This window comes from Triticum aestivum, chromosome 1D, assembly GCF_018294505.1.
Source record: "Triticum aestivum cultivar Chinese Spring chromosome 1D, IWGSC CS RefSeq v2.1, whole genome shotgun sequence".
Taxonomy (NCBI): Eukaryota; Viridiplantae; Streptophyta; class Magnoliopsida; order Poales; family Poaceae; genus Triticum; species Triticum aestivum.
Window position 1 is genome coordinate 244158339 of NC_057796.1, and position 8132 is coordinate 244166470.

The window sequence follows — 8132 nt, forward strand, 5'->3', positions numbered from 1 at the left end:
TGGTCTCTGAGGAATTTGTTCTGACTGAGGAGTTAGGAATTCGCCAGTGCGGATTGCCTACACAGTGAGGAACATGATAGCCCTGAGGAATTTGATACTCAAATTTCCGACCGTTGCTGTGCTATGCGCCAGCTGTCCCAAAATATCTACCCACCTAACGGTCATATCATTGAAGGGCATTTATGTCTTATCATGTCGGGCTGCTCCCTAGGCTATAAATAGCCGCCCCCTACAACCACTAGCTGGTTGGCTGCTCCGAGAGAAACTGACATTTGTCATTTGAGAGCATCCCATCCTCCGAGGACTTTGAGCGAAAATCATCAAGTGAGGAAAACCCAAACCCAAACACCTACAAACCCAAAGTGATTGAGCATCACTGAAGAGATTGATCCTGCGTGGATCCGACGCTTGTTACCTTTGAAGACTGTGCTTCTTCCAGACGGTTAGGCGTCATGGTCTAGAGCGTCCAAGAGGAATTGTGGATCGCCGAGTGACCGAGTTTGTGAAGGTTCGGAAGTCACCTGAAGACTTACCACGAGTGATTGGGCGAGGTCTGTGTGACCTTAGCTCAAGGGGAATACAGTGAGGACTAGGTGTCCTGGACTGCGTGTTCAGGACTGGGTGTCCGGGACTGTGTGTCCTCAGGTTTAAATACCTAGCCGCCCTAACCAGACATACAACTGAGACAACAGTTGGAACTGATCTACCAAATCATTGTCTTCACCGAGCCAACTGGTTCTATTTCCTCAACTCTTTCATTTCCTCATAACTGTGTTGTGCACTTGTTCATATATGTGTTTGAAGACTTTGACTGAAGACTTTCTCAATTTCCTCAGTTCAATTTCTTCAGTCTGTTTGTCTTCATCTTGTTTTATCCTGTGTTTACGCTTTCTGTACTCTGTGCTTGTCTTCATTTCATCATGATGACCATGCTTGTATTCTGTTATGTTTACTTCTGAGTACTTATTCCGCTGCAAGTAGTTCTTCGCTAAGGAATTTCCTCACCCGCAAATTCCTTAGTGAAGAATTCATAAAAATCGCCTATTCACCCCCTCTAGTCGATATAACGCACTTTCAATTCAGTATCATGGAGTTCTGATCCTGTGCGATTGGGTCTTGCACAGGAGCAGGTTCTGGCTGCTGAGCAGGTTCTTCCCATGGCCCCCAACCAGCATCGTTGTTCATGTTCTGTGCCCAGCCATTAGCAGCCGCATTGTGCCCTTGATCATGTCCAGGGGGCACAACGTTCCATCCCAAAGCAGGGTAAGGAGGCATTGCCCAAAAAGGCTGGGGTGGAGGATTTGCCCCTGGCATAGGATGTGGATTGACATCCAAGGGCATGGGATCCTCATCAGCAGGTATCATAGCTTCTGCAAAGTCTCCATCCAGAATATAGCAACCCGCTGTCCAAGGAACAACTGTCCCTCCCCAATTGGCAAACTCGCGAAACACAACCGAGCATGGAACTAGAGCGTTATCAGGAAAAGACGCACGAACTAGGGATCTGACCTTGCGCCTATCCGTACTGTTCCAATAGTGGAATTGGCCAAAAGTACTAACCATGTCAGCAATACACTGCGTGTTGCGATAATCCAAGGGAATCCCAATGAACATTAACCATCCTTGTCTATGACCATGCAGAGCTCTGAACCCCCCCTGATTGTGTGGTATGAATCAAACAAAAAACTCATTACCATCCTCATCCAGACCCAGAGGAAACGGTGGGTGCATAGTAAAAGAGCCACGAACGACAGGATCTTCCATCTCAAATAGACCAACTCCTTGAAACCATGTTTGAGCAGATAAGACATGGATGTGCATGATCTGTACCAGGAAGTTAAGCACCTGCTGCCGACGGACTCCGACGAGATGAGCAGGTGGAACGGGCTCGACGATGGCCACCATATACTGCTCATGTGCGCGGGGCAGAGGGGTCGCCGGAGTGTAGAAGGTACGAGGAAGATGATCTGCGCCACCATCCACAATGTCGAAGCCAGCCGGGATGAACCGAAACGGATCGATCTTGTACACCGCCATTGGGAGCGGCGGGTGGAGAACAAAGCGTGAAGAAGCTTGGGGAGAGGTTGACGTCGGCTGCGGCAATGGTGAGGGCGGCGGAGTAGCAGGGTCTGGGGTTTTCTGCTCGGGAGTTGTTTGGTCTTGGGAAACCGAAGAGGCAAGGGAAGCAGAGTTAATTTCCTTGTGTGCTCGATTTCCAAAACCCGGCGATGGGACTTTAGGCACCCAGAGGGATGTGTCAGGAGCGTGGCCGGTGCAATCTTTTTTAATGTGACCGGACCGAAAACAATTTCTACAACGGACCGGGTTGATGCAGGTCTCTGACTTGTGGCGCATACCCAAACAATTCTGACAATCCCAGTAGCTTGCAGCAATATCCTAAATCATCTCATCAAAACTTTGTAAAATCACTGGCAATTTCTTTTGGAGAGGGAAACCTAATCAGGGCCCAAGGCCATAGATGGGCCGGAGGCCGTGTCAGAGCCCAAGGCCACAACAGAAATCGATGGAGGTGAATCTAAACTTTCGGTTGCAGGGAACAACAGTCTTCCAGGAAATCCGGAAGTGGTGCATGCATGAGATACACCCTGCGGAGAAGGCGATAACGAACCAAATTTGATCGAAAGTGTCGCCGCCGGCGAAGATGCCAGCACCGGAGATGAAACAACCTCACGTTCAGAGACCTCATACCCTGCCTCCCGGACGGTGACCACCTCCGTGGCCGTTGGCCCGTAATTGTAACCTTTCCGGGCAGGGTATTTCATGAACGTAGAAAACTTGACATGATTATGAGGGTGAGATCCAGAGGATCGAGAGCGTAGAGAAGACTTAGTCGGAGCATGTTTCATTGCCTCCAAACCAAGGCGAGCTCGCCTCTTCGAAGGGCTAACTAACATCCACTCTTGGTTGCATTCCGACTGCCAAAGCCTAAACTCCTTTTCCCAATCAGGACCACCATGGCCCCAAAGATGAAAGAAGCATTTGAATTGCGGGCAAACAAAGCTTCGCTGATGCGAGATAAAGAACCCCACCTCTTTGCATGACACATTGAACGAAAAAACTCCAACATTAAGATAAGATACCTTAAGCTGAGAACAATAGCCGCCAATAGCAGATTCAAGCGCAAGACCAACATTCTCCACGTCCAAATGGAAGGAGTGCCTTGCAAACGAGACCACCATGGTGAAGTGGCCCGTATCCTTCATGGGGTGCACCGTTCTGTTGAAGGTGCGATGGATCTCTTGAGACAGCTTCATCCCCGGGGAGAAATCCAACCCCATGGAGAGTGCAACATGGACCGCCATGATGGAGAAAATAACCAGGAGGCACGGTGGAAGACGCCGGAGAAGATGAGCCGATCAGATGGCAATTCCCACGGTGAGATGTGGAGATTGCCGGAGGTGGTGGGTGGCTAGGGTTAAGGGGCGGCGGGGAGGTGGGAGCCATCGACTCTATCCAGATGACTTGTTACTATGGGAATAGCATGACACAATTTCACATATATGATGGCTAACTAAACAGGATAGCATGATACAATTTCACATTATGATGGCTAACTAAAAAAGATGGAAAGACATAGTTCAAAATATGATGACTATGTAAACAGGATTACATGATATAACTATATAATGTGTTTATTAAATAGGTTGGCATGCCATAATTCACATACATGCCGCCTATGGAAACATGATAGCATGATATAATTCCGGATAGAATGACATAATTCAAAATATGATGACTGTAAACACTAAACATGATGAGATGATATAACTATATGATGTCTTTATTAAATGGGTTGCCATGCCATAATTCAAATAGATGTTGTGTATGTAAACATGATGGCATGATATAATTCAAATATATGATTTATATAGTAAGCAAGTAAGCAGATGGCAATCCATATATGATGTAAAAACTAAGCAATGCAAGACAACATGCATGACATGGGTAATATAACCCTGCCAAGTTTGAGCATAGACCTCAGGGGGGAAATAGGACTGGTCATCAGTCTCTGAATCCTCCTCTGAGGAGCTCTCTGTATCCAGCAAGATGTCTGCTTCAGTAGGTAGCATTGTCTGCTCTGAATACCTTGTTTTCACTCCAGATACTTCCATCACCGCTTCAAATGGCTGATGCACAGGAAGAGTAGTTGAATATACAAACGTTGTCGACAAATGGAACACGTAATACAAAAAAATGATAGCATGATATAATTCACATACATGACGATTGGCTCAACAGCATGGCATTCCATAATTCACATATATAATGCCTTTGCAACAAGATAGCATTGCATAATTCACATATATAATGTCTTGCAACAAGATGGCAATGCATAATTCACATATATGGTAATTAGACACTAAACAGGTGGCATTCACACAAAGCATGTCTAAACTAATCAAATGACATCGCAATGCAAGACACCATACGCACGATATGAGCAACATAACCCTGCCAAGTTAATTAGAGCATACACCTCGGGGGGGGGATAGGACTGGTCATCTGTCTCTGAATTCTCCTCTGAGGAGCTATCCGTAACCAGCGAGATATGCACTTTGTCAGATAGCACAGTCTGCTCTGAAGACCTTGTTTTCACTCCAGAATTTTCCAGCACCGTGTCAAATGGCTGATGCACACGAAGAGTAGTTGAATGTACTAACATTGTTGACAAATGTAATACGTAACGAAAAAAGGATGGCCTGATATAATTCACATATAAGATGACTGGCTAAGCAGGATGGCATTGCAAAATTCACATATATGATGCCTGGCTAAACAAGATGGCATTGCATAATTCACATAAACGATGAATAAACTAAACAGATGGCATTCACACAAAGCATGTCTAAACTAAGCAGTTGACATATTTGATGTATAAAGTAAGCAATGCAAGGCACCATATGCATGATATAACCAACATCAGCATGCCAAGTTAGAGCGAAGACCTCATGGGGTAAATAGGAGTGGTCTTCTGCTTCTGAATTCCCCTCAGAACAGTTATCTTCCTCTTGATTATGATCCGAAATGGGTGGAGGGGGGCTGCCTTTGCGCCCACCATGGAGCGACATCTGCATGAAATTTTATTGCCACGCAAGGCTTGTCTCTTTTGCTCTACATGTTCAGTTCCGTTGTGTACAATAACTGACATGCATAGGAATAAAACATAGTGAGATTATGTAAGGAGTGCATGCACAAATCCAGAGTGATGGTAGCAAACTGTGGATAGACCCAAAACCAATGATAGCAGGCAGATAATAGCTTTAGTTAAAAAATACAGATAATGGCTCCTTTAATGTTTGTTTTCACCCAACATGAAACTCATAGTAGACACCCGAGATTAACCACATAGTAGACATATAGTATTGATTGCTGCCCCAATATGTACCCCACACCCATTTAAAAACTCAAGTTTCTGCATAAGTTTGGACCTGACTCGGAGTCTAATAGGTGAACACGATGATAAAGTAGCACGTCATCATATTAAGCGATGCATAACGTAAGCAGACACGGAAGAGTGCGACCTCTCTTGCGTGTAGTCCTCAAGGTCATCTGCTCAGTTGATGATGGTAATGCAGTTGTCGTGGCTGCCAGCGGCGGGGAAGAAGATCTGAGGCGGCGAAAGACAGTCTGGAGAGCGGATCCCTGCTGTGGTGAACCCTTCCGTCATTGGAGCAGCTGAGCTGGGGTGGAACACAGCACCGCAGGAGCAGGACAAACCACACAAGGTTTTCTTTGACACATATCTGTAATAGAAGTAATTGTGTAAGGGCTTGTTTGAATTTGAGGATTCTAACAATGCAGGGATAGGAAATAGACATGAATAGGATAGGAATGCACGTGCAAAACAGAGAATTTAAAAACACAGGATTTCTGCCAATCTGGGTGTTTGGTTCATAAGAATTGGAAGATCACAGGATGCAAAGAAGTATGGTGAGATTAAGTCAAACCACAAGAAAATGTACGGTTATAATGCTATTATGCTACTATCTCTTAGTCTTGTGCTTCATGAATAGGAATTTGAAAAGGAGGACAAGTGGAAATTAAAATTCCTACGGTTTTTCTTTCAAGGAGACACTAAAGGAACAAATCCTACAGTTTTCCTTTGCTCCATTCCTTTGCACCAAATTCATGAAAAGTAGTACCATACGAAACTTTCCAATTCCTATGTTTTCCATTCACTTTTCCTTTCAAGCACTGGCAATTCCAGTAGGTAGGCTTGAGCAAGGAAAAGCCTACACTAAAAAAATGTTTTTGTGCTACTTCTATTACTTTAGACCCAGGCCACTTCCCTACTAGCTCAACTCCCAGGGCCATCGACAAATGCACAGCTCAAACGCGCAGAGATAAATAATGATGGCGTTCAAGAGAGTCCATCACGGATAGCTAAGTTGCCTGGTACCTCACTGCTTTTCATATAGTAGGATAAAATAATCGTATTTCCCGTTACTCCGTGTGCTCAGTGGACAATATATATAACATGTAGAGTAAAAAAGATATGCAACAAGTGTACAACCTCTTTGGCGAAGCCATGTCAATCTCAGCGTGATTGGGTTGGCCGGAGAGGATGCTCCGGTTGACTTGGCTGTCGGAGGAGGGGAAGAAGATCTTAAGTGTCTGGAGATGGAGCCCGAGGTACTGCTTCGCTGTGATGGAGGGTTTCGTCGTTGGAGCAGCTCCGGTGAGTTGTACGACGCCGAGGCTGAAGCAGGACAAGAGAGACAACGTTAACCTGAGTGGAATTCTAATAGCATCTCCAATAGATGACGTAAAATACATAACCACAAAGTGCTAGATGTATACATCAGCCGCTCATCTCTAAACTTAACTTTCGAAACTAAATTTAACTGTCGAAACTGAACTTAACTGTCGAAACTGAATTTTGCTGTCGAAACTGAACGCACTAGAGGTGAGGCTACACGTCAGTCGACTGACTTTTTCATCTTTGGTCAGTCGATTTTGCAGCCGTTGGATACGAAATCAAGGGCCTGCAGTTCATCTTCAACCTCCACCCCCTGAGCCACCAGCCACCACCCGGCCAAACAGCCGCCCCGCCCGCCCCGAAAACACTCCCCACCGCTGGTCCGCCGCCGCCCCGGCCATCCCTCTAGGCCCTCCTGTGCCGAGCTTTTTCTCCGGCGATACCCACGCCACCGCCCCACCACCGCCGGCGACCACCGCCCCCACCCTGAACCCTAAGATAGATAGTGGGGGTACTTCTCCAGCAAGCCCCCCTCTCCGCTGCGGCTGGTTCTTCCTTAACTCCTGCGAGCCCCCCACCCCTTGAAAACCGACTGACCCAAAAGTCGATTCAGTCGACTGAAGTGTAGCTAAATCGGAGCAGCATCGCTAGCAAGAGCAAGAGCGAGAGCAGCAGCGCAAGCAAGAGCAAGAGCAGACCAGGCAGGGGACCGAGAGCAAGAGCAGAGCAGCAGCGCGAGCGAGAGCTAAAGCAGCAGCAGCTCCTACTGATGTGGACGTCGCCTCCAAGGGAGCGAGGCGTGGAGGAAGTGGCTGGCGACGCCGCGGTGGATGGAGCCACGCCGTGTCGGCTCGGGACCGAGCGCCGACAGCACCGTGAGATCGAATCAAGAAGAAAATGTGGCGATTAGTGTACAACCTCTTTGGTGGCGCCGATTAGGCCGCAGCTTCATTTGAGGAAAGGGTGATGCTGATGCTCTTCCGGTGGTGTAGGTGAAGACGATGGTGTGGGAATGGAGGTGGCGCGAAAGACGAGGGGAACGTCGGGGCAGCTCCTTGGAGGTGGAGGACGGGGTGGCTGAACCGGCGGGACGACCAGATCGACGACGGATCCTCATCTGGTACGGTGGGTGAGGGACGTCGAGGTGTTGCTATGGACGACGTCGTCGGGGAAGAGGCTCCGGCTGGGTGGCGAACGGAGGAGGGTGTGGGGCTTCGCGGGTTTTACCGGCCTCAGTGTACGAATGGGTGAGCGGATGGGATGGGAGTGGGGAACCATGGCTTAGGGACGCGCTTGTCCGAAATGTTGGGTAAGTTACAAAAGTACCCCCACCGATATGAGGCGGTTCTTTCGGTTCAGGGGTATCACAGGCATTTCGCGTGTTGGGATTTCACAGGAGGTGGGAGTTTTC